At 53.3% G+C, this 26,290-nt stretch overlaps 1 protein-coding gene across 1 annotated transcript in view; it reads right to left on the bottom strand.

Annotated features, from left to right (window-relative positions):
* Positions 1–14,416, bottom strand: part of LOC149307049 (B-cell CLL/lymphoma 9-like protein) — a 28,300-nt gene extending 13,884 nt beyond the window's left edge. The window contains exon 1 of the mRNA XM_089537869.1: positions 14,286–14,416. The gene's annotated coding sequence lies outside the window, so the exon portion shown is untranslated. The remainder of the gene's footprint in view (positions 1–14,285) is intronic.
* Between the last annotated feature and the right edge of the window lie 11,874 nt (positions 14,417–26,290).

Genomic DNA, 26,290 nt, shown 5'->3' with positions numbered 1-26,290 from the left:
CGGCCCGTGGAGGCCTTTCGGCCGGCTCCTGCTGCCGCCGCCGCCACCAATTGCGGCTTTTTGCCGCTCTGGGCGCCGCCATTTCCCCCCTCAAAATGGCGGTGAGGTCTCGCGTGACCTTCCCCGAGGTCGCACAAGACTTCGCCACCATTTCGTGGGAAAAAATGGCGGCAGCCTAGAGGCGAAGTCAGTTGCCTTCGCTGGGGCCCTCCAAGAGGGCCCTGGCAATGACAAAAGGGCCTCCCAGAGGCCCGCTGCCGCCACCGGAGCCCTCTTGGAGGGCCCAAGTGACGGCAAAAGGGCCGGCAAAGAGGAGGAGGCCTCCAGCACTGGCGGCCCCCACCGGCTTTTTTGCCGGCCTCTGACGGGGCCTGGGGCCCGGTCAGGGGCCAGCAAAGAGGAGGAGGCCTGGCCCCCGGAGAGTGGAAGCTCCACACCCCCTGGCTTTGGCCCCCCAGTCGCCTGAGGGACAGCAACCCGGCCCCCTGCTCAAAAAAGTTGCCTACCCCTGGTATTAGGTGTACTGTAAAACTGTATTTTAATGCTTTTACACTGTGTTACATATAAATAAACTAAAAAGATACTGTGTTTAAATAGGATGGTTTACTTAATTGTTTCTAAATTCATTAATCATCATTGTGTTTGAGCTATATTTTGTTTTAATGTATACAATAACCCACCTTGGGAGAAAGATGGGATAGAAAAGAAATTAACAGAGAAATGAAAATACATTCCCAAAGTATTTTGGAAAGGAGTTGGGGGTGCATTTTCCTGGCACCAGGAGGAGGAGGGTTCCCTTCTCCATTGTTTTTAATTGGGAGACAAGACTTAATACACATTTAGCAAAGCTTCTTCCGTTTTTATAGTTTTTTGTGGGTTTTTTGGGCTATATGGCCATGCCCTATAAGAGTTTATTCCTGATGTTTCACCAGCATCTGTGGCTGGCATTTTCAGAAAATGCTGGCATGGAAGAGAGTGGGTAAATATATACTGTGTGACCCTGGGTGAGGAGGAGTGGTTCCTCCGTTTGCCCAGGCAAGGGCCACGTTCCCCCTGCTTCAGCATTGGCTCAGAGACTTCTGCATGTTTTTATGGAGAGAGGGCAGTCTATTTGGGAAACACTCTTGGCTGCCAGGGCTGGAAGTCCCCGATGCCAGGAACCCCACAGCAAAGGCTCCTCTGACCTCTGCCAGGAAGCCAGCCACCCCTCGCCTCCCGGCTGCTCTTGCACAACCCAACTTCTCCTCCTTATTTACTCCGGTGTGGAGTTACTCTTGGTCATCCTCTGAACAAACCAACTCAAGAGCACAAAAGAAGAGCCACCAGGAAGGGACAAGAGAGCACTTTGCCATGGTCAAGTCCTGCCCTGATGGCAATTCAAGCCAAGACAGAAGCAGAAATGAGAGACAAAAGATCCCTGCCTCACCCAAATGTGCTAGTGGCTGCAGAGTCCTTTCTTATATACGACAGCCTAAAATTCATCCCCCCCCCCCCATAAGTACATTAACAAAAATGACAGGCTTGCAAAGAGTTCCAGGGTTGATGCACTGAGAAAGAGAAAACCAGCTACTGGAAAAGAAACAACTGCCTGAGAGGAAAGGAAAGCGGTGTGTTTTGTTGCTATTTCTGCTGCAAGGGACGGAGAATCCCACGGCCTCATAAAAGGTGCAACCGGTTGATCAAGGCGCCTCTTCCTCTTGTGGACTAGTACCACGGACTCAAGCTTTTGATGGCGTGAACTCCAGCCCACTAAACCTCCCAACACATGAAACCTGCTAGTTTGTTCAAGCGCCACTTGAAAAGTGGAGGTAGGCGCTCTAGCCTCCTCCACCTCATTGCCTTGCCTAAGAAGCATTATTGGCCATGGGGCCAAGGGAGCAGGTGGCAAAGAGGTCTTTAGCTTTCTGTGGGGTTTTCAGACTATCTGGTCACTTTCTGCAGGCATTTATTCCTGACGTTTCGCTTGCAACTGTGGCTGGCCTCTTCAGAGGGTGGTGGCATGGAAGTGTGTGGAGTACTGTATATACTCACATACAAGTCTAGAAATTTTAGTTAAAAAATTGACCCCAAAAACCTGGGTTGACTTATCCATGGGTCAATGTATGTACTGTAAGTACTGTACCTTAACTCTTGTCAAAAAAGGAACCCTCCCATTCTCTGAGTAGAGTGGCAAAAGGCAAGAACTTAATCCATCCTGGAAGAAACTAAAAGAAGCACCATCCTTCTCTATTTTCTCCACTGCGCTGCCACTTCTGGCCTTTTTGAATGTCTGGGTGGGAAAAGAGCAGTGTGCTTTGGGATCATTTTCCTTTCTTTCATCCTTTGCATCCTTTGTTACACGCCCCTAAGTTTTACCCTCGACTTATACAGGGGTTATATAGAAATCCATAACTTTGGCTCCAAAATCTGCTCTCAGCTTATATATGAGGTGGACTTATAACCGAGTATATATACCTGTGGGACCCTTTTTGGGAAGAAGTTTGGGAAAACTTTCCTTTGGAGTCCTGAGAGGTCAGCCAGCAAGTGAGTGAGTCAGACCCCTCCATGGGTGCCCTACCCACGTGGCCGATCTCTGGTCCCGCAGGAAGGGCCTGGCAACAGCTGGCATTTCCTGCCCAAAGACTCAGGGCTGCCTGCCTTCCTGCCACCCAGCCTGCCCCACCTGCAGAACCCAACTAGCTCGCACTTGTTCCAGCCCCAAGAGGGGTGTGCAAGCAGCCAGAGCTTTGTTGTGAATACACGAAGCTGTCGCTAAGAGCAGGAGGAGGGGGAAATTGGGGGGGGGGGAGAAAACATGCAGGCGGGAGGGAAAGGGGAGAAACCACAGTTTGATTTCTGGTGGCCAGCCAGCTCACTGACTCAGTCCTCTTGGTCGCCTGCCATCCACAGTCAAACACAAAGCCAATCCCCCCCAACCCTCCAAGTCAGGGACAGGCTGGGGCAGTGCAGAGAAGAGGAGCCGCCTGGAGCTCCCTGGGCCTCAAACACCATCCGCAAACGGCCGGGGCAAGATCGGAGCAAGACCGTGTGTGCCAGACCAGCCCTCTCCATCCCAGGCTGACCTTCTGCCCCTAGTTCCCCAGACCTGGCCACAAAAGACAGGAGGGTGGCTTCCAACTTGTGAAGCCAGGCAACATTCCTGGGCTCTACTGTTTATTTAACTGGTTTATTTTTATTTATATCCTGCCTTTCTCCCCAATGGGACAGAGTGGATTACAGCAGAGGTTTAAACGGACCAGCCAAAACAATACGGAGTACAAAAGTTGAAGAAGTATGAAACCATCCACCCAATTAAAACTCTGCTTTTAAGACAGTCATTTAAAATACAGTTTAGAGGCCTATGGAATACATATTACCTGTTAAAAAAAGCACACCTCATTGTATGGCCCTCCACACCGGTCAGTAATGGCTGAAGACCTCTTTGAACAGCAAGGGGTTTGCTGGCTGGCAAAAAGAGGGCAGAGAAGGAGTGGACTAAACCTCCCCCGGGAGGGCTGCAAATTGGCTGTTTCTGGAGGCTGAAAGGGATTTCCAGGATGAGTTTTTCTTTGGCGGGGGGAGGCAAGGGTATGGAGAAAAACATCCCCCACCACTTTGTTCTCAGGATGTTCCAGGCAGTTCTTCTGCGTGACATGAGGGAGGTTTTCCATCTGATTTTGTTTTTAAAGGGAGGGTTGGGGTGGGTGCCTTGTGGAAATGGTCTGGGGCTGGCCTGAAGGCCATGGGCTACCCAGGCTCTAGCACACTGCGAGTGTGGGTTGCATTCTCTGGGGTGCCATCCCCGGCCCTTGTGCCAATATACTAGAGAGGGAGTCCACAGAGAGGCCTCAGCCTCTGCAGGGAGGGAAGGGATGTGTGGGGCACAAAAAAGTTCTCTCACCCCCTCCTCTTCCCACTTTGCCCAGTATGGGGCAGCAGAGGACAGAACAGAGAAAGGCCAGAGGCTGCAAGTGTGGGGCAGCTGTTGGCACTGCCCCAGAAGACTTGGGAGGGAGGTGTGTGTGACCCTCTTCCTCCTCCTCTTCCTCACCCCCCCACTGTGAAAGCCTGAGGTCAGCCCCCAGAGCGCTGCTGGAGGTCAAGCAAGGCAGGAGGGCAGGAAGAGAGAGCCAGGGCCAGGGGCAGAGAGAGCCTGGGAGTCTGGAGGGGCAAAGTCAGGGAGAGGGAAACCACTGCTGCAGAGGGACGGAGAGAGGCACGTCTCTTGTGGGCTGGAGCCTGAAGGTCTGGGAGCAATTTCTGCCTCCCACGTGCTGGGCTGAGTTTGTGCTGCAGGTCAAAGGTCACTGCTTTTCCAAAGCACGCTGGGAAAGACGCCAACTGGAGCAAACCTAACTTCACCCCCACCAGTCCTCCCCACACAGAGGCCGCAGTGGCTCCATGAACCCCTCCCAGGGAGGGACCAGCAGCCCTTCTCTGGCCCAGCAGGGAAGGCTGGACCTCCAGGAGTACAGTGGGGCAGTGGGGTGCCAGGGGGCATGCGCGCACACACACACACACACACACACACACAGAGAGAGAGAGAGAGAGAGAGAGAGAGAGAGAGAGAGAGAGAGAGAGGCAGCTGGGTCTGGCAGGAGGCTGCCAAGGGGCCCAGGTGCAATCTGCCAAGGCTCACTGCCCCACTGAGTGTGCCTGCCGCCAGCAGAGCCTCCTCCTGAAAAGCAAACAGCATCCATACCCTGCAGTCCATGGACCTTCTAACTGGGACTTGCCTTTGGCGCAGCTGGACTGCTGGAGACACAGGCCTGGCCGCTGGGGGGTGCTTTCCCCACTAGCCAAACAGGAGATGGGGGCAAGCAGACATGAACAGAGCCTTTTTTTGAATGCATGCTGGCTGGGGGATTCTGGAAGATAGGAGCCTGGCAAAGTAACTGTCCTAAGCTGTGGGGATAACCCCACAATCTTTCCCTTATCCAAGAAAGCAGGACGGTGTTGTCACAGTGTTATGGTTGTCTCTTTCTGTAGCTGCTCAGCCCTTGGTTTCCACACTGGCCCCAAAGGGAGGACTGTAGCTCTCCAGAAGGTCACTCCGGATCTGCTTGGCAGACAGCTGCACCCCTTCTTCTTCTGCACCAAAAGGAGCAAAATGTGCCCCAGGCTGCAACCAAGAGATGCCCTCCAAACGCTGATATTTCAGCCACCACCCACCCACCTTCCTTCCTTCCTTCCTGTGGGGATGGAAGTGGAGATAGCTGACCTCTTCTCCCCCTCCAATTCTCCATCCCGGATTGGCATGCCCCTGATGGCACCAGGCCACTGGGTCCCTTGCCCATGGCTTGTGCAGGACGGAACATCTCTCCTTTAATCAAAACAAATTCAGGTAGGTCACTAGGCCTCATTGAAGCAGAGACACCATAAAACAAGGTGGGAGAACTGTGCAGCCCTCCAAGTGTTGGTGGACTGCAATGCCCAGCATTCCTCACTACCCGCTGTGTTGCTAAGAAGGCCCACTGGGAGTTTCAGTCTACTCACATCTGGAGGGTCATGTAATTCCCAGCCCTGAATGAAGAAATGCATGGGCAGCGCATCTGAGGAAGTCTACCAAAACCACTGAGAGACTGGGCACTGCCCTGTGGCTGCAGAGAGGGCAGAGAGGAATAGGCAGAGGAGGAGAAGCTGGAGGAGGTTCAGCTCTCTGGCAGCTTGGGTTTTCATCCCTGGAGAGGACAAGTGGACAAACATGCCTCTTTGGCCACCTCACTCTGTCAGGCATCTTCAAGAGACCACACACACACACACACACACACACACACACACACACTGGCAGGACCCTTCCCCTCCTTCTTCTGGCCCAGGAGAGGCAGGAAGAAATGCCCAGTCCCTCCCACAGTCCTGGCTCCAGCCACAGCAGGAGCAGCAGCCTTTCTACCAAGGGTCCTCCCTGCCTGCCACTTTCCCAGCCAGATCGGTGCACCCCAGAACTGCAAAGGAAAGTGGGCTGCTTTGCCACAAGGCTCACACTCAGTCCAAATGGAAAACTGCTACTCCACCCAGCAGCCCCAACTGCTGCCTTGCAGCTCACCAAAGCAGGCTCATCTTGGCACTCCAGGGTGGCATAAATGTATGAGTCAAGCGGAGCCATCGTGCCCCCCATTAAGCAAACACACACACACACAAGACCCATTCTGCCCCCAACTTGTACTGTACAGGCCGCTGTTCTCAGTCCTTTGTGGCTTGGCTCATTTGCCCAAGTGCTTTGGAATTTCCTGCCACGGCAGATGCCTGCCCTCACTTTGTGCCACAGTGGTGGTCTGGGTTGGAAAATGGGTGGGAACCATGGGAGGGAGGAACTTCATGGTTATGGGCTACAAGAAACAAGTAATGTTTCATCTCATGGGACTTCTTCATCTCCATTACAATTTCAGCTGCAGTCCTGATCCTTGCCTTGGAAGCCACACAGTGCAGAGGGAAGGAGGGAAGAAGAAAGCCTCCCTTTCCCTCCTGACTCCCTGTACATCCTCGGTCCTAGAATATTTTTATTTATTCAACATATAACTATACTATACAACTGGAAAATGCCCCTGGGGAAGGTTTATAAATATAAAGTGATGATGATAAAAGCACAAATTTTTACAACTTAAACAAATAAATTAGCTGAAACAGTACCACAACACTAAAGTGTTAAAACGTTAAAAATGTGAAGCACCAGCAATAAACCGCAGCAGTAAAAGCAAAACATCCCAGTCTAAGGCTGCATCCACACTGAAGAAATAACCCAGTTTGACATTGCTTTAACTCTTTCTGGCTCAAGGCTATGGAATTCTAGGAGTTGGAGTATGTTGTGGGGCCCAAAGCAGAGCTCTGCTTCGCTCTGGGCCCACAACAAACTCCAAGTCCCAGAATTCCATAGCCTTGAGCCAGAAAGAGTTAAAGCATCTGTCCCCACCTACCCGACCCGATGTCATTAATGAGGCAGGCAAAGATTCATTGGGTCCCGTGCAAATACGTTTGAAAGCAGTTGGCACAGAGACCCAGAAGCCTGCCTTTAGCTGGGAAAAATCTGGGCCCAAATGAGCAGAGCCAAGAAGGATCAGTGAAGCAGCGCCATCAAGGCTGAGGACTCTTTCCTCAAAGCAGAGAAATTGTTTCAGTAGGTCAGGAGGACTGGAACTGGCGCAACACAGCAGCAGATGATAGGAAGGCAAGGGACAATGCCTCACAAAAGGGGCAAAGCAAAGGGGAAAGCCCCCTCCTGTCCAACATCAGTGGAAGGTAAGATCATTTGTGTCTCATCTCCATGCTGTGACCTCACACCACAAAAGAAGAGACACTGCATGGCCAGGCTCACAAAAAAGCATCTCATTACATGAAGTATGTGTGTGCGCACGCCTTCAAGAAGCTCTTGACTTATAGTGATCCCATGAATTTCACAGGGTTTTCCCAGGCAAGGAATCCTCACATGTCATTTTGCCAGTTCCTTCCTCTGAAATACAGCCTACAGCACCTGGAATTCCCTGGTGGTCTCCCATCTGAGTACTAACTAACTGACCCCACTTAGCTAACAAGATCAGACCAGATCCGGTGCCTTTAGGCTATTTAGGTCAGGACAGCTTCCTCAAAATGCCTAAGAGGAGCTGGGAGCAACTGCAACAGAGTGGATGCATCTGCTTGAAAGCGTACAGAATGGCCAGCACTTTAATGGGTCCCAGCACCACCATCCTCCAGCCCTGGAGAACATCGCTGTTCATCACTGTTCAATCACCTTTACAAGTAAGGCACCCTGCAAATGTTTTCTCAGCCCAGGCTAAGCAACCAGACCCCAAGAACAACCTTAACCTGAAGAAAGCAGGTTGACACCAGGAACCAAAACCCCCAAAAATGAAAGTTAAGTTCAGGCATGGCAGTGGTGGGAATCACACACCCCTCCAGATGTTGCTGGCTCTGAACAGTCCTCACCAAATGGGCTGCTGGGGCATGCAATCCAATAGCAATAGCCAATGATGAGGCATGCTGAGAACTGCAATCCAAGAACAATCACCACAACGTCTGGTGGGACTCAGGCTCCCTGCTGCCATCAGATTTTTGTAATCTACCTGAGCTGGGTTTTCTCCTGGACCCAGACACCCACCATGGCTACACTTCCCCCACCCACACAAACACTTCAGGGGCACAAAGGGCAGAGGCTGCCAAGGCCCTGGCCCCACACAGGGAGTGTCTACACTACAGTTACAGGAGGTTACTTGCATTTCAGCTGCCACAGCTCCACCCCACAGAATCCAGGGGAATGTTGTTTGAGGAAATGTAGTTAGGATTCTTGCTGCTAGAGAATGCTGTAGTTCAAGGAAGTGGATTACAGCTCCCCGGGGAAAAAATTCTAACTACACATACCAGTGTTATGAAGGATGATGGCACTATGGCAATCAGTGGATCAAACTGCTATAATCGTACCATGTGGAAACAGGCTGTTAGGCTGTGGAACAAGGGGTTGCAAGGCTACTCCTCACCTCACCTCACCTCCAGCCCTAGACCACTCTCAACCCCCCTCCCCCAAGTCTCTGCTGCCACCCACTACTCCTGCCAGGGGTCAGCTGCCAAGAGCTAGGAAGCTCCCAGTGCAATGATGGGTTTAGCCCTGCAACTCTCACTGCCTCTCTGAGCAGACTTGCCCCAACCGACCCACCCAGGAAAGTCTTGCTCCTTTTCAGAAGCAATTCCTTGCATGGAAGTGGGGGCAAGTTGGCTTCTCTCCCCCTTCAGCTGGGACCCCCTCATAAAAACCAGAGACAGCCGTTGCTGGCATTTCCTCCCTCCAGAGAAGGCTATAAAATTTTCCAAGTGCAGCCAAAGCTTGGTGGGGAAAGGGGAGATGGGAGAGCCAGCGCAGGAGGAGGCTCCGCTCATTAGCAGCTGCAAGGGGAACTCTGGAGCAGCCCAAGGAGGGGGCCTCCTAATGCAAACCAGCCCCATCCTGGGAGAGAAAATCAGAACCAGGCCCAGAGGAAGAAAGGCAGGGGTGGGCTGGCTGGGCTGGGCTGCGGGAGCTTTTCGTCTGGGCTTCGAGCCCCTCTTCCAGGAGACTCCCCCCCCCCAGCTGCTTGCCTGGCCGGCCCCATCGCAGACACACTGGCCGGCTTGAGATGAGCTGGCACCAGGCAGAGGAAATTCCAGGGCTGTTGCTTCTGGCAGCCGAGGCCGGTTCTGGTCACGGCCACTTGGAAAGCAGCTACTCAGCAATTTTCTTGCCATGCGAGGGACTGGCTCCAGACTCCACAGCCTAACCCACCCCCACCCCCCACTTCTATCTCCCCCTGCCTCCCCATCCACTCCCAGCAGCATGGAGGTGCTGGGCCAAGGAGGATACCAGGCCCCCGAAGATCGGGGCAGCTTCCCCTCCAACTTGGGCCGCTGGGAGCCCAGCTCGCCTGCCTTGCTCAGAGCATCCTCTGCCAGGGAGGAAGGAGTTCAACCCAGGCCACACAGCAAGCTGGACACAGGCGGCCTTTCAGCACCACCGCCACGCCAACGCCACTGCCTCTGCTGCTGGTGGTGCTCCTGATCGATGGCAGAGGTCTCCAGCCGGCCAGGCCCAGCTCCCCTGACAGCCAAGGGATGCTCCCCTGTGCAAAGACCAGCTTGGTAGAGGATGCCTGGGCAGGAAGGCTGCTCTTCTGGCATGGAAAGCCATAAGGAGGGTATTTAGAATCCAGGACCTAGCATGGTGTCGTGGTTTGAGCTCTGGATGCCCACTCCAGTGACCAGGGTTCAAATCCCTGGAAATCCCCAGGGGGCCTTGGGCAAGTGACACTCTCTCAGCCTAAAAGAAAGGCAGTGGTAAACCTCTTTCAAATAAATCTTCCCAATGAGAGCCAGTGTGGTGTAGTGCTTTGAGTGTTTGACTAAGGGCCCGAACAGACAAGGCAAAATAAAGCTGCTTCGGGTAACAGTGTGCTGTTTAAATGACACATGCATCTTAAGAGGCCAGAAGCTGAGCCAAAGCTGTGCTTTGGCGCGGCTTCCAGCCACTTAGGACACATGCATCATTTAAACAGCACACTTCCAAAGTGGCCCAAAGCAGCTTTATTTTGGCCTGTCTGTTTGGGCCCTTTGAGAGTCCAAGCTGTGAGTCCTTGCTCAGCCCTGGGAACTCACTGGCTGGCCTTGGGAAAGTCACACTTTCTCAGCCTCCGAGGAAGCCTACCCAGAATAAAACTCACCAATGAGAGCCAATGTGCTTAATAATTTTGCGTGTTGGACTAAGACTCTGGAATACTAGAGTTCAAACCCTTGCTTGGCCCTCGAAGTCCCTCTGGGTCTTCTTGGGCAAGTCAGTCTCTCCGCTTCAGAGGAAGCTAATAGTGGCAAACCTCCTTGGAAGAAATGTTTCCAAGCAAACCCCAGGGCAAGGTTGCTATAGGTCAGAGTCAACTTATAGCCACATAACAACAACAATAACAACAACAATAAAAGTTGTTAGTGGCTTTCGAAATGTTTTAAAATTACTTACTGTAAATAAAACAAACAGTTGTACAAGTAATACGAAACATTAGTGGCCAAAATTATTGTCCCCCCCCATGTTTTAGAAATGGGGAAGAAGCGTTACCCTCAGAATAGCACAGCATTACCAGTCATGATGCCATTTTGAAGCAATAACATCCGTAGCCCCTCATGACCCCCTCCCAATCTTTCTCTTCTGAAGCCCTGAAGGCCAAGCCTCTGATGCCATTTCTGCCCCTTCCCCATTCAACACTCCTTGCTCTTTGCTGACAGGGTCAAGCAAACTCCCCATTGCGAAGTGGGGTCTCCTGCTGAGACCACCCTGAGGGTTGCAGCGGAGGGGCTCCAGGCCCACAATCCTTCCCACTTGTCCACTTTCTCCTGGGCCCTGGGCTCTTTGCTGCCACACTGTTGTTATGTGCATTCAAGGCAACTCCAACTTCCTGGCAATGTTTATTCAGAGGTCACCTTTGCCCTCCTCTCAGGCTGAGAAAGGGTACCCGCTCTGGGCCCCACAACATACTCCAATTCCCAGAATTCCATATCCTTGAGCCAGTACGCTGAAAAGCAGTGCCAAACTGGGTTAATTCTCCACTGTGGATGCAGCCTTCAATCACTATACCAGGCTACTGTTAAAAACAACATGCTACTGTTGCACTACTGGGCAAAACAATGTCCCAAACTCTGCATTTGTCTCTTGGACCAACTAGGCAGGGGAAGGAAAAAATAAAACTTTTGTGGGGAACCGGACCACCGGTGTTAGCAAAATATCAGCGAGAAACAGCCCCCCCCCCTCAAGTGCATCAGTCTCCCTAAAAAAGAACCACCAGGGTGCATTGGGACATGGCAGCTACTCAAGGGACAGTTCTACAACACAAGAATAGGACTTTGCAAGAGAAATCTCAGAAAAGTGTCCCAAGAAGCAGGAAAGCCCAGAAAGTCCACAAAGAAGGGCCAAGTTAAGGCAGAGTTTTGGGACAGTTTGTGTCAAAGGCAAGAAGCTGCCAAGGCAAGGCAAGGCAAAGTAAGGCAAGGCAAAGAGGCCCAGCCCCTGCAGCCATGGGCCTCTAGTGCTCCAGGGCCTGCCCTTCAGGCTGTCCATTTGGACCTACAGAGCATCAGGAACAATAGTTTGATCCCAATCACTAGAAGAGTTAAGAAGCCATGCACTCAGACCTACTACTCTGCTGCTCTGCTTTGGACCAGCCAAGGTTGCTGAGATCGCAGCCCTGCAATGACCTGGATGGCAGCCCCAACAGCTGCAGATGCTGTGGGAACCCTGTGTCCCTCTAGGTCTTGTTGGACTACACCTCCCAGCAGCCTCCACCAGAACAGCCCTTGGTGAGGAAGACTGGGAGCTGCAGTCCAATGTCCGCCAGAGGGTCACAGGATTTTCACCCTCTGAGCTACAGCAAGCCGAAACCTGCCGCATGTCCAGCCACCCAGCATGGGACCAAGCCACAGAAAGTTATGGGGCAGAGGCTGCAGCCTAAATCCCCACAAGGCAAGAAAAAAGAGGAGCACCTCAGGAGCTCAGGGTGCCTGGCTCAATACACAAAGTGGAAACAGATCACATTTGACTGAGTGAGTGGCAGCTGCCAGGGACGTAGCTAGGATTTTAGGAAGGGGGGGGGGGGTCCAGACTAAGTGCCACCATTATAATGGGGCTTGGGTGCGGTGGCGCAGCAGCACACACCATTCATTTTTCTAATGGAAGGGGGGGTCCGGACCCCAAGAACCCACCCCCTTGGCTACGTCCCTGCAGCTGCCAGTCAGAGGCTAGAGGCTGTGGCCCTTCAAATCCCACCCACAGCCCCTCACAGCCCCCTCTTGCCAAGGCCAGGGTGCCTTCTGGTTCTGGTCCCAGGAACAGGTCCTGAGCAGGACCGGGTCAGAACAGCCCATATGGCCACAGTAAGCCAGAACTGGAGCAGGCCCTTCCCACCAAAATTAGGAATTCTGATCCTGTTCTCCTGCATACAAAACGAGGTGCCAGCATCACAGCAGGGACTCTAAGGTCAGCGCTGGACCAAGGTGGGTGCCTGCTGGCCAAAAAGGGAGCACCCTACAAACCAGGGAGGGGAAAGCGGGGGTGCCTCACCCCAAAGGCACTGGTCTGCAGCCGCCCTGAGTGGCTGGCAGGAGCAGAGACTGTTTCTTTACTTCCCTTGTATCTTGCCATTCTCCCAAAAGGGCACAAAGTGGCTCCCATCAGAGACTGAAAGGAAGTGCAGCTAAAATATCAAACCCAACCATTGTGAGAAACTAGTGAGAAAAGCAGACAATTGCATTTAAAAGTACTCATTTACAACAGTCTAGAAGCACTTGAAGGAAGCCAAAGTACAGTGCATACCTCATTAACAGACCCTTCTGCAACAAACAGTTAAAGCTCATTTAAATAAAGAGGCTGAATTCAAAGCCCCCTTAGTCTGTAGAATCAGTATATAGAGAGATCTTATAGCACTGAAAGAAAGAAGTTGGCTGCATGAGCTTTCCTAGACTTATGCCCACTTCTTCAGATGCATTTGGAAAAAGACTTCAGTCTAGCAAAGCTTGTGCTGCCAACTTCTTTCTTTCTTTCCTTCCTTTAGTCTCAAATGTGCTACAAAGGTGCTCTCTACATACTTAAATAAAGCGGGTCTTTGCCAGTGGGAAGAAGGTAGGCGATCTGGGTGCAGCCACCAAGAAGGCTCTGTCTGCTCATCCTCCCCAGGGAGAGGCCTGGGACGGAGAGGAAGCCCTCCCCAAGGAGTTGGGGGCCTGGGAAGGAGGCTCATCTGGGGAGAGGCGCTCTTTCCCGCATCCCAGCCCCAGCCACCCGGGGCCTCCTGGGCCATTCTGGAAGGGCCCTGCTAGGAGCGTGTGCCCCATACCCTCCAGACCAACCAGGAGCCCAAGGAGGGCCAGACAGAGGCAAAGGAGGAGCCAGGCCCTTCCGTGGCAGAGGGCCTGCATCCGGCCAAGCCATGGCTCCCCCTAGATTAGCCCAGCTGCCCCCGGGGCCTGTCTCCCCAGAAGCTTCGGAAGAAAGCCTGAGCTCACTGGGGTCAACAAGGGCAGCAGCTGGGCAAGTGGGCATCGCTGGCTGCCCAGGGCCTCTTCCTGCCTGGAGAAGAAGAGCAGCCTGCTGCAAAGGGCCAAGTGGACAAGGCCGGCGGCCTCTGGGCTCCCTGGCCGCTGGCAGTGCTGCCCTTGGGCAGGGCCTTTGCCCGTTTCCCCGCAAGGCTGGGAGCAGCCCCTGCGCCCCTCCCTCCATGTGCCCAGCGCTGGGGGCTAGAAGGCCAGGCTGGCAAGGCCCTGCCCCGCTTCCCAGGACCAGGCTGGCCCCCAAGGAACGGCCGGTCCTTGCTCCGAGGGGCCCTTCTGGGACCTTGCTTCCGAGGCTCCCTGCCCAGCCCCCTCCAGGGTCCAGGGCCCGGGCCGAGGGGACCCGCCGGGGCCTCTGCTGGGGGAGGCTCTGGGGCTGGGCTGCCGCTGGGGAGGGAGGCAGAGGAAGGGCGGCCGGCGGAGGGCCCGGGAGCGTCCCTTTGTTGGCAGGCGGACAGGACAGGGCCTCCGGAGGGGAAGGGAGCGGGGCCCTGGCTCTGCCGTCCCGCCGAGGGACACTCTCCGGACAGGCGCCCGGGCAGCTTCCCCTTCGGGCCCGAGGGCCAGGCCGAGGCCCCTCCGCCGATTGCCTCTGGAGCCCCGAAAGGCAGGCAGGCAGGCAGGCAGGCAGGGGCGGCGCCCCAGAGAGAGGCCAGGGCCGGGCGAGGAGGCGAGAGGCTGGGCAGGGAGGCCTAGGCGGCCTAGGCTGCTGCCAGGCCCCGCCGCTGGCCTGGCTCCCTCCCTGCCGGGTCCGGCCTTACCTGCTCAGGGGAGGAAGAGGAGGCCTCCGCGGCGGAGAAGGGCCATGGCCGCCTGGGCCGCCGCAGCACCGGCGGAGGGCGGTCGGTGGCTCGGTGGGTCGCTCTCTCGGGCGGCTGCTTCCGTCGCTCCTCGGCTTCGTCGCGGAGGAGGAGGAGGAGCAGCAGGAGGAGGAGGGGGCGGGCGGCGGCGGCGCTGGGGCTGGGGCTCCGCCTCCGAAGGGACCTCCGGCGGCCGCCTCTCTCTCGGGCTCCGCTCGCCGACGTCTCCGCCGCCAGCGGCCCCGAGGGCAAGGCCAGCCCTCCCTGCTCCGCTCCGCTCCGCTCCGGCGGACTCTCCGGGAGCAGCCACCGCGCGGACGGAGCCAGGCAGTCAGGCAGCGGAGGCCGCCGAGTAGGAGCCCCCGCCCGCCTAGCTCCGGAGGGGGGCCGCGGGGGCAGGAGGCGGGCAGGGCCCCGGAGGTCTTCTCCTCCTTCCCTCGGCCGAGGGGTGCCCCAGCCAGGCACCGGCTTTCCAGCCCCAGACCCCCGAGCTCCGACAGCAGCAGCCCTCCCGCCCCAAAGAGCGGCCCCACGAGAGAGGGGCAGGGGCCGAGGACCAGGAGCCAAGGGTCTCTGGGGGGCTGCGCGACAGCCATCTGTGCCCATCTGGCCGAAGAGGGCCAGGGCTGCCCTCTGGTCAAGAGCCGGGCGGGGCAGACTCGGCCTTGGAGGCCTCCCTTGCCCAGCCCTGGCCAGGTGGGCATGGTGCCACGGGAGGACCATCGGGCAGGGACCCCAAGGGCTGCTTGGAGGGTCTCATGGGGCCTGGGGGAAGCCCCAGGGAGAGGAGGGAGGGGAGGACTCTCCATTTGGGGGTGCTGCCCTGGCACCCCAGGACCCACATGGCAGTGGCCTCTTGGGTGGGTCCTGGCGGGAAAGAGACACTCTCCAGGTCTGTGGGCAAAGGGCCCTGGTCCTTTTGGGAGGAAGGAAGGAAGGGATACCAGTGTGTGGAGTACCTGGCATTTCTCTCTTTGGCACAACTTTTAGCATTTTAAAAATGCTGCCCACCACATTTGTTGTTGTTGTTGTTGTTATTTTCTTATATCCCACGTTTCTGCCAATACAGGGACTCCAGGCATTTCCTCCAGCCACAAAGACCACTTTGAACGCGAAGCCTTTGCCCAAGCCCCCCATGGAATCTGTTTGAGCCCCAACTCTTGTATGAGCCCCTGGATAAAAAGCAGCCCCACATCAGTCAATGGGATCACGGCCACTCTGGAGGAGGGAGGCTTTGTGGAGGCCAGGTACCCCCATGGTCTCTCAGCCAGACAGGTGGCATAAGGGTGCCCAAAGGTTCCCAAGCCCCACCACTTTCTGGCATGAGGCTGCTGGGAGCTTCCCCAATAGTGCAGAAGGTCCACCAGAAGCCAGCCTGGGCCATATTGCCAGAGGGCAAAGGTCAGGTAACCAGCCCTGTGGGGGAAAGGGCTACGGAGGCAAGGAGATGGGGAGAGCCCTGGGCGCAGAGAGTCAGTGGTGGCAGGAGACGGGCGCTCTTGGCACTGGAGAGTTTGCGCTCCCCCCCCTCCTGGGTTGCCACGGCTAGGCCCAGTTTCCCAAAGAAGGGCTTGGGAGTGCTTTCTGTGTTTATGCAATGGCTGTCTGTGTGTTGCCTACAAGCCGCCTGGGCCTGGAACTCCAGGCAGCCTTGAGCCAGCCTCCCGCTCTTATCCTCCATGAAAAGTTCCCTGCCCTTTAAGTCACCAGGCAAGACTCATGGGCAAGGCTGGCTAGGGATCGGGTGGAATCCCTGGGCACTTCCACAAATATGGGCTGGCCTCATGTTAGCAAGTTAGGCAAATGCAATTCCAACCCACTGTCTGGTTGTTACAGGGGCCAGTATCCTCTCCTGCCCAAGCAGTGGCCAAACTGCCTCCCCAACCCACCTTTTTTAGCTGCTGCACACACACACATTCCAAGGACCATGGGCAGTGGGGCGGTTGGCAGAGCAACCTCCAGCTATGGTCCTGTACCTGGATGCCCAGCAATGACATCATGCTCTGGGGGAACCCTGGGAGGACATACCTCATGGCTGGGCACCCAGTTACTGGACCACAGCTGTACGCTGCTCCTCAGCACCTCTGACGCCAGCCAAGTAAAGGGCCCCATTTGGGGCCCACAGCATGCAAAGGGGATGTGGAAAAGGGGAGCAGAAGCGATGTTATGGTTCTGCCTGTCCAGAATGTTATGGGACTCCTCCTGATTCAGAGATGAATGAATGCATGGTGTTTATCAAACGGGGGTTTTCCAATCAAGCAATGCGAATTCACATCATAACGTTAATGTATTTTCACACCTGGTTCCTTTCAATGGGAGCTCTTTGCGCGGGGTTTCCAAACTGAACCCTTACTGGTTCCTCATTTTGGGGAGTCTGCTAAATAAGTGAGTTGATGGGATTCGCATTGAGGCTCGGTTTGAATTCCCTGCGAATTGGGCTGGTGTGGAATTCCAGTTTGCTTGTGCTCTGGAACACCACCGCAAAACCCTCGTGTTGCAAATTTCCCATGATGCTGTGCTGCAATTTTGTCCCATTTGCTTCTGGTGCTCCCCTCTGAATGAATGCCTTCCCATTTTAACGTGGACAGGAGACATGCTGGGGAGGAGGGGGAAGATGGGGGGGGGAGAGAAAGGGAAAAGAGGGGGGCAAAGAGAGAGAGTGGGGTTAGTAAAGCTTCTAAAGGACTCTTTGGGGGTGGGGGGGGCAGGATGTTCTCCAAAGTGGGGCCAAGGTGGAGGCAGGGTTTACTTCCAAGTAGAACTGCAGTTTCTACACTGATTATTATGCAGTGAAACAAATTTATTATTAATAAAAAAATTCTTTCACTGCAAAATAATAATAACAATAATTTTGCCGGTGGGTGATACATTCGGATGAAGCAGAGGACATTTAGAGATAGGTGACATTCCCTATCATTCACATGAGGCTAGGGATGGAGGGTAGGTCCAGATGACAGATCTGAAGGGAAAGAAACTGGAGGCTGCAGGGAGAGATGGCACTCCCAGAATTCCATAGCCTTGAGCCAAGGACCCCACAACAAACTCCAACTCCCATAATAATATTATTCTTTATTTTTAAAATAATTTATTATTTTATAATAATAATAATAATAATAATAATAATATTAACAACAAATTTTTTAAATAATATTATTAATAATAATAATTTAAGAAATTAGTTTGCTGAGGCACCAGAGCTCTCTGGCAGAGAAGGCTCAATGTCTCAAGAGAAGGCAACTGTTACAAAGGGAAGCAGAGATGTAGATGGAATAGAATGAGGAGAATGACAGGAGGACAGATGTCAATGTGGCTGAAATGGATGGGGGCTCTGACACGGAGGACCCTTTCAATTTGGCTGCCAGGGATGAGGAAATAGAAGGGAGGAAGAAAGGGGAAGCTGTCATTCCCGTGAAAGTGGAACCAGGCTCCCTTCTTCACCCCGGAAGTGCAAAGGTTCAGGATGCATCCAGAGCCCCACTGAGCATGCGCAAGGGTCCCAATTTGAATAGTTGAATCCGCATAGTATGCACCGGTATGGTAATACAATTTGCACTCACTCCGCTTTGCCTGAATCCGCATCACGTGACTTGCTTTGGATTCGATTCCCCCTCGATTCTGAAGGGCAACCAGGTGTGATAAAACACTCACGTTATAACGTCAATTCGCATCGTTCGACCCACAGTCACCCCTGATCTTAGCTCCAATAACCCAGGAAAAAGAGAGCTGCCCTCAAAGTCTTCATGTGGGAGCCCAATTCCAGCACTGAAACTTGGGGGAGACTCATGGCCTGATCCCAATGTACTTTTATTATACTTTATTTATATAGCGCTGTAGATTTACACAGCGCTGTACATGTAGACAATAAAATCGATAAAAATGAAACCTGCCAATGGCTTACATTCTACAAAATACATATAAAACAACAGGTAATAATACAAAATAGAATTAGATAGAATAAGGAGGCAACAAATTAAGTACATCAAGTATCAAATAAAATAAAATATCAGATAACAATACTCCATGGCTTAGTGGTTCTCAACCTTCCTAATGCCGCAATCCTTTAATACAGTTCCTCATGTTGTAGTGACCCCCCAACCATAAAATTGTTTCCTAAGACCATCCGAAATATGTGTTTTCCGATGGTCTTAGGCGACTCCCGTGAAAGAGTTGTTCGACCCTCAAAGGGGGTGCGACCCACAGGTTGAGAACCACTGGGCCTTACAGGGTAGCGCCTAAAATATTTAGGGACCTGAGGGCCTGGAGACCCAAGAGGGAGGAAGGGGCACTTTTCCCCTTCAGCACCAGCCCCTAAGTGGCAAAGTCCCTGGAGCCATGGCTGAGCCATCATCACTCACCCAGCCCTGCCTATGGGGATCTGGGCTTGGGGCTCCAGTCTCAGCCCCAGAACCTCTTGGCAAGAATTCTGCGGGGGTGGCTGCAATCTCTCCCCCCCCCCCCCCCCGTTAAAAAGGATTAAACAGTTGCAACAATTAAAATTACAAACAATAAAATCTAAAAACAATAAAATGATGGTGGGCAGAATCATCACACATATATGTATATGGAGGGATCTTTACATAGATCTTTATGTAGCCAGGTTCTATTCCCCCATGGGAAAGGGCAGAGATCCATCTTGACAGCTTTCTTAAAGCTATCTAGGTTGGTAATTTGACAGATCTCATCCAGCAGGCCATTCCATAAGGTGGGAGCGCCTATGGAGAAAGTCCTCTGAGGAGGCACAGGGTGCTCTCCTCTCACGATGGAGCCCCTTCACCTAGCCTTTCCACACCTGGATTGCAGTCGGGGTGGTGGTGTCCAGATGCAAAGACCTGGGTGTTGGGAGGTGAGTGAGCCCTTCTGCATGGCATGGGGCTGCTGTGCTGCATGGACAGGCCTGGCCCAGTGCAGCCCAATGGGGAAGAGACAGAGCAACGGAGGCATGGCTCTTGGCAATGGGTCCAAAGCTGCCAACCTCGGATGGGAGCAGGAGGGCAGGGACCAGGTCTGGCCAAGTGGCAGGTGGGCACAGCCTCCCCCCCTCTCCCCATGGGAAAGGGCAGACAATTCCAGCAGCTGCAAATGTGCGGTGGCCAGTGTTGTGGGGTGGCCGGCCTGGCGCGCTGGAGGCAGACATAACCCCCCTGCTCCCTCCAAGACCCTCTCTGCCACTCCGATGATGGGATAATTAGATGCAAAGGCTCCAGTATACGATGCTCATATTGCCTAGCAACTAATGGTTTCCCCAGCAACAGCAAACCACAGCCTCCCAAGCAGCAAGTGAGCAGTGCAGCAGGGCAGGAAAAGAGGTTGCCTCCTCCATCGGAACAACAGCCGTGGCGTTGGGCAGAGGCCTGCAGGAGCAAGGGGGCTCCAAGGCGCAGCAGGCTCCCTCTTTCTAGTGGCAGGGGCAGGGATGTCCATGCTCACTCCATGCTCAAGGCCTCCTGGCCAGGTCCCAGTGCTGACTACCCCAGACCTCTACAGGCAGGAGATGCTTTCTCCCAGGGTGGTCTCTCTCCCTGGCAGGGAGAGAAATAACTTGCAGCCTGGAAGACAGGATGGCACACACACACAGTCATTAGTTTGTTTTTTCATAACATTGCCAACTGCCTTGAGCATGATTTTTTTATTTTTAAGTGGAAAGGCAGGAAAGGCTGTGCCCTGGGAAGAGAAGGGAGACGTCTTCCTCCTCCCAGGAGCATGGGCCCTTCCTTCTTAGGAGCTGCCCAGCACGTGGGCAAGATCTGTCCAGAGGTGCGTTGCCACCATTGCCTTCCTCCGAGGCTGAGAGAGCTAACTCGCTCAAGGAACCCCGGGGCTTTCCATGGCTGAGCAGGGATCTGAACCTTGGTCTCCCAGAGTCTTGTCTTACCCCAACATTCAAATGGCTGCTCTTTGCTGGGTCTCTTGGCCTCTCGCTTTAAGAGGGGCTTTTCCTGCTGCAGGAGGCAGAAAGGCCCCTTGACTGCAACAGGGACACATCCTCACCCATAGTAAGAGCTGTTCTGTTTTTAAAAGGATAGTTTTTTTTCATATGGAAATTAATGCAGATTTACTAAGCCACTTGGGTTGCCTTTGCACTGGCAAAACATGCACCTCCATCCTCAGCTCCTCCAGCCCAGAGCAGGAGGGGGAAAGCCTGCACACACAGAGACACATGTGCGCATGCAGAGCTCAGAAATGCACATGTGCACAGCAGACCCACTGGAAGCATTGGACTGCCTTCCCCACCCACAGGGACCATGGCAACACTGCCAGTACCCACCAATCCTGGGCCGTAATGCCGTCCTTGCCGACCAGACACAGAAGGGGCTGTTTGCAGGGGGTGGGAGGGCAGGACGTGCCCCCCCAGGCCAGCCCCTGCCCCTCCCATTCCCTGGCCCTTGCCCTGTGCCACCCCTCCCTCTTCTGTCACCAGCTATTTACCAGCAGCCCTGCTTCCATTGCAGCAACGCACAAAGGGAAGCCAGGAGAGGGCTGCAGGGAGGGGGCCCTCTTCCAGATGCAGGGAGGGCTCAAGAACCAGCCCAGGAGGGAAAGTTGCCTTTGGGTACCAGGCAGCCTGGCACTAAATTTGTTAGCTTTGCCCCACCTGTCCATGCTGTTCAGGTCATTTTGAATTCTGATCATGCCCTCTGGGCTATTAGCTACTCCTCCTGTTTTGGTGCCACCTGGTCCCTCCTTTGTGCTTCCCTCACCTCCACTGCTGCTTTTGGGGCACCCATCCACTGGTAGACTACACACAGTGACTCACTGCAACATGGCATCTGTGAGCGGGTGGCAAAGTGGCCAACCTAAGCTCCCAAAGGGCCCCAAAGGGCCCCAAAGGGCAAGGAGCTTCAGCTCAGCTCTCATTACCTCTCGCTCGTATTCAGCCACCTGAAGCCTTTTCCTCTGTACCTGTTGCTCTGCACTTTCCAACTCCTTCCGTAATCCTGCCTCATCCTTTCGCTGAGCCTCTGCGATCTCTATTCGAAGGGCTGAAAGGGCCTGTCAAGAAAGGGAAACATGGCAGCAGAGAGCCTGCTGCTGGAGGAAAAACAGGGCATTTCCTTGCAAAGACAGTTCTTCAAGTGCTCACCTGCACAGTAGTTCATGCCAGTTCTGCCTGGCTGTGGAGAACCCACTGGGGAAGGTTGTGTGGCTGCAGAAGGGTTTGGGGAGTGCTCCAGCCCATCCCATGATCACAGGCTAAAGGGCAATGAAGCCCCTGCCTTCCCACTCACCTTCAGGCTTCAGATCAAGACAGCACTCACACAAGTGCTCACCCATTGGGCTTTGCTGTGGGGCTCTGTGGGTGTGTGGAGTCAACGGCTGCTCAGGCTGCCATGCTATGGGGCAAAACTGCTCACGGCAACAATGGTTTGGTTGGTGCACTGTGCCTGGCCTTTGCCAAGGGGGAGCTCCTCTGCTTCTGGGACGGATGCTGTATCTGGACTACCTTCTAGGCAGAGAATGGGGAGCAAAGGGCTTGTAGTCCTGCGTGCTCACCCCATGAAAGTGCCCCTTGGCTGGGCCTTGGTGGCGGTGATGGGGGGGTCTGAAGAAGTTTTATGGGATCATATTCTCTCCCCCCCTCCTCTGCTGGGTTGCCCAGATCCCATCCAGGTCCCTGCCATGTTTGCAAGAGTGTCGATACAGGAGGGGAGCACTGAGGACATTGACTCCCTAATAAGAAGTCTGACCCTCCACATGAAAATTTCCTTCCATCCTGAAATGTCTAGCATTGCAAAGGCTGAGAGCTTGAAAACTGTTCACATCTAGAGCTTTTCTATTTACTGTGTTCTGTTTGGTTACTTGGCTTGCCATCTTTTTTTTCCCCCCTTAAATGCTTAAATGTTAAACTGAGGTTTTAAGTTAGTGCATTGGTAGAAAATTGGGGATGGAGGGAAAATTCCATTGGCAAGGGCAGAATTATTATTTGGGGTGCAGTGCCTTCACATTGCCCCCCCCAGCTGCACCCCACCGCTTTGGCCATAGCCGCCCCCCCAGTAGCAAAAGGACCCCTCCCTCAAAGACTGGACCAGTTCGACCAGTACATCATGCGTGGTGGTGCCCTATCTTGCCTTGCACCAGGGTAACCACGCTCCATCGTGTTCTGTAGCACAGAGGTGGGAATCCTACAGCCCTCCAGCTGTTGTGGGGCCACAATCAATCGGCACCAGCCCTCCAACTGGCAGAGCTAGTGGCAAGGACTGCTGCCAGATGCAGTCCCACAGGGGTCCCACCCCTCTTGAGGCGCCACAACTAAAATGCCCAGGTTCAGTTTTTCAGCCAGATAACAACTGGTCTAAACATTGTTAGGAAGACTGGGAGCTTGCAAAGCTGACTCTGGCAAAACCCAGCCCTGCCAAGAAATGTCAGCACATTATTATTATTTATTAATCTAAAACGGGTGGGAATCGGTTTCTTGGCCCAGGCACTGTTGGACTGCATGTCCCAGCAGCCCTGGCATCCCTGCCAATATTTCTCAGTTTTAAACTCAGGTGTGTGTGGTGAAGCAACATCAGCATGTGGTCAAGAGATCAAAAGGCCAGAGAAGTGGCAGCTAATTGCTTTTGTCTGAGCGGACTGGGAAGGGCAAAGTTCCTCCTCTCCCCGCTGCTGAGTTAACTGAGAGCAAACTACTTTTGCACTTGAAAGTGACTGATGCATCACTACCAAACTGGGAGAGTTGGAGGGTGTGCCTTTGCCAGCACAGCTGCTGCGGAGGTCAAACTGGGAGATGTGAGTCCAGCAACATCTGGAGCACTGCAGGGTCCCCACTCCCTCTCTAAAAAAAGGACCCCCTCCCCAGCCAGGCCAAGCCAAGGGGGTCTCAGCTGCAGGAAAAGGAGGGCTGCTTGCTGCCTCTTCAGTTTGCCCCCCATTCAGGGGGTGGCCTTCCAAAGGTGCCACCTTGCCTGGGTTCATGTCCCCCTTTGTGTTGCCCAGGAAGTCTGCCATACTGGTGCAATAGCACACTTGCCTCCCTCTGCAGGTCTCTCTACACATGCTCAGGGGGGCCACCAAAGATAATAATAATAATAATAATAATAATAATAATAATAATAATACATTTATTTATAGCCCGCCTTTCCGTAGATCAAGGCGGGTTACAACAATATCAGTTACAGGATAAAAACACGATAAACAGCAAATATACATTAAAATCACAGTACAATTCACAATATCACAATATAACAATATCCAGCTAGCATAGGATGTTCAACAGCAAAGATAACGGGAGGGGGAGGGGGAGGGGGAGGAAGGAGGCTACAAAGGGAAGGAATTAGGGGAAAGCTTTTTGGAACAGGAAGGTTTTTAATTCCTTCCTGAACCGGTCAAGGGAGGTGGCCGAGCGGAGCTCACTGGGAAGCGCGTTCCAGAGCAGAGGAGCCGAGATGGAATAGGCTCTACGCGATGTTGTGGCGTATTTTGAGTCTGGGACTCTCAGCAAATGCTTCCCAGCCGATCTGAGTGTGCGGGGTGGATTATATGGGGAGAGGCGGTTCTCCAAGTACCCTGGGCCCAAGCCATTTAGGACTTTATAGGTCCCTGGAAAGCCCATTTGCCTAAGTCATTAGAAGAGGATTGACCATATAACCTTCCAGGTGTTGCTGGTCTGCATCTCCCGGCACTCCTCACCACTGAGACTATCTTGGCTAGTGCTGATGGGAGTTGCAATCCAACCGTCCCTGGTGCAGCCCAAGGTGTGAAATAATAATAATAATAATAATAATAATAATTATTATTATTATTATTATTTGTATCCCGCCTACCCCTGTATTGGATTGAGGCGGGTAACAACAAAAATAAGAACAATAAAAAAGAACACAACAAGCCACCAGTAAAGACATAGCAAAACATATAAAATCCAATTCCCTATCTCCCTCCCACCTTAAAATAGTGTTAAAAACAACAATTCCCACTAAAATGCTACCAAAAACGTACTCAATAAAATCACGATCACAGTCCGGTGGGAATGGCTATGCAACTGTAAATATTCCAAGGAGGTCAGTTAGGGAAGGCCTGCTGGAAGACATCCGTTTTTATTGCCTTCTTAAAGGCCTCTAAAGACGTTATGTGGCGGATCTCCTCCGGCAGGTCATTCCAGACTTTTGGAGCGGCAACAGAAAACATCCTCTGGGAAGTCATTACCAGTCTGGTTTTCTTAGACTGCAAGAGATTCTTCCCAGAGGACCTGAGATTGCAGGAAGGATTGTATGGGAGGAGGCGTTCCCCCAGGTAAGCTGGACCCAAGCCATGTAGGGCTTTATAGGTAATGACCAACACCTGATATTGTGCCCAGAAGCCAATAGGCAGCCAGTGTAGGGATTTTAAGATAGGTGTAATAGGATCAAATTTAGAACTCCCTGTAACCAATCTGGCTGCCATATTTTGAACCAGTTGCAGCTTCTGAACAAGGCATGAGGGTTGCCCCATGTAGAGCACATTGCAGAAATCGAGACGAGAGGTTACCTGGGAATGTACAACCGTTTCTAGGTTTTCCCGTTCCGAAGCTGATAACAGGCGCTCCTGGCCGTCGCATCCACCTGAGATGACAGCTGAAGCGACGAGTCCAGGAGCACCCCCAAGCTACGGACACAGTCCTTTAGGGGACTGTGTGACCCCGTCCAGAACTGGAGAGCTTACCACCATTCCTGGATTAGGACTGCCTATAGCAAGTCCCTCCATTTTATTTGGATTCAGTTTAAGTCTATTTTCCCTCATCCAATCCATTACTGACCTCAGACAGTCATTCAGAGGGGAGATGCCATCCTTGGTCACCGAAGCAGTCCGAGACATGGAGAAGCAAATTTGGGTATCATCAGCATACTGATAACACCCCGCCCCATGTCTCCGGATGATCTCACCCAGCGGCTTCATGTAAATGTTGAATAGCATTGGAGACAGTATCACGCCTTGAGGGACACCCGATTTGAGCTCCCTCTTGGCCAAACAACTGTCCCCAAGCGGCACCATCTGGAACCTAACCGAGAGGTAGGACCAGAACCACTGCAAAGCAGTGCCCCCGATTCCTAACCTTCTCAGGCGTTTCAGAAGGATACCATGGTCTATGGTATTGAAGGCCGCTGAGAGGTCCAAGAGCACCAACAGGGCCACGCTTCCCCTGTCAATGCCCAGATGGAGATCATCGACCAAGGCAGTCTCCACTCCGTATCCCAACCTGAAGCCAGTTTGAAATGGATCAAGATAATCGGTGTCATCCAAGACTGCTTGGAGTTGGTTGGCAACTGCCGTCTCGATCACCTTGCCCAAAAATGGAAGAAGATATACCAGCCAATAGTTAAGATTTCTTCAGGGGATCAAGGGAAGGCTTTTTAAGAATAGGTTTAACCACAGCCAGTTTTAAACTGGCTGGAAAATTGCCTTCCCTGAGGGAGGCATTAATTATAGCTCTTAACAAACTCATAGTTGCCTCCCCTCCCTGGATGGCCAGCCATGAAGGGCAGGGGTCAAGAGGGCAGGTGGTCTTTTTGACCTTAGCAAGCAGCTTGTCAAGCAGCTTGAAAGGTGGCTACCTGTTGCTTGCTGTTCTTTCAGGTGTTTCTTGTATGTATTTTATTGCTTTAACATTGCAGCTGCCCTCTTGGGATTTGTATGAAGCACAGGGTATCAATGTATAAGCAATAAGCACAGTCCCAGGGCTGTTAGGAGGCGGGGGGAGGGGGATGCCTTCTCACCTGGGCCAGGTGAGACTCAAGTCCATTGGCAGAAGGGGGGGCTCCCATGGAGATGCAAAGAGGAGGTTCTTCATTCAGGAGTGGCCCCAAACCATGGCTCTCAAAGGCGGCTTTCCTGAGAACTCAAAGGCACAGCCCTGTGGTTTTCCCCATCTCCACACCCACAAAGTTTGGCTCTCCTGTGGACATTCTCACACACAGACTTCTCCCTGGACTTTCTACTCCACCAGATGCATCTGAGGAAGTTGGCTCAGGTCTAGCAAAGCTCCTGCGACCGAC

The sequence above is a fragment of the Sceloporus occidentalis genome, unplaced genomic scaffold (genome assembly GCF_023333645.1).
Source record: "Sceloporus occidentalis isolate IW3139 unplaced genomic scaffold, rSceOcc1.0.p SCAF_9, whole genome shotgun sequence".
Classification (NCBI taxonomy): Eukaryota; Metazoa; Chordata; class Lepidosauria; order Squamata; family Phrynosomatidae; genus Sceloporus; species Sceloporus occidentalis.
This window is presented reverse-complemented; position numbering and strand designations above follow the sequence as displayed.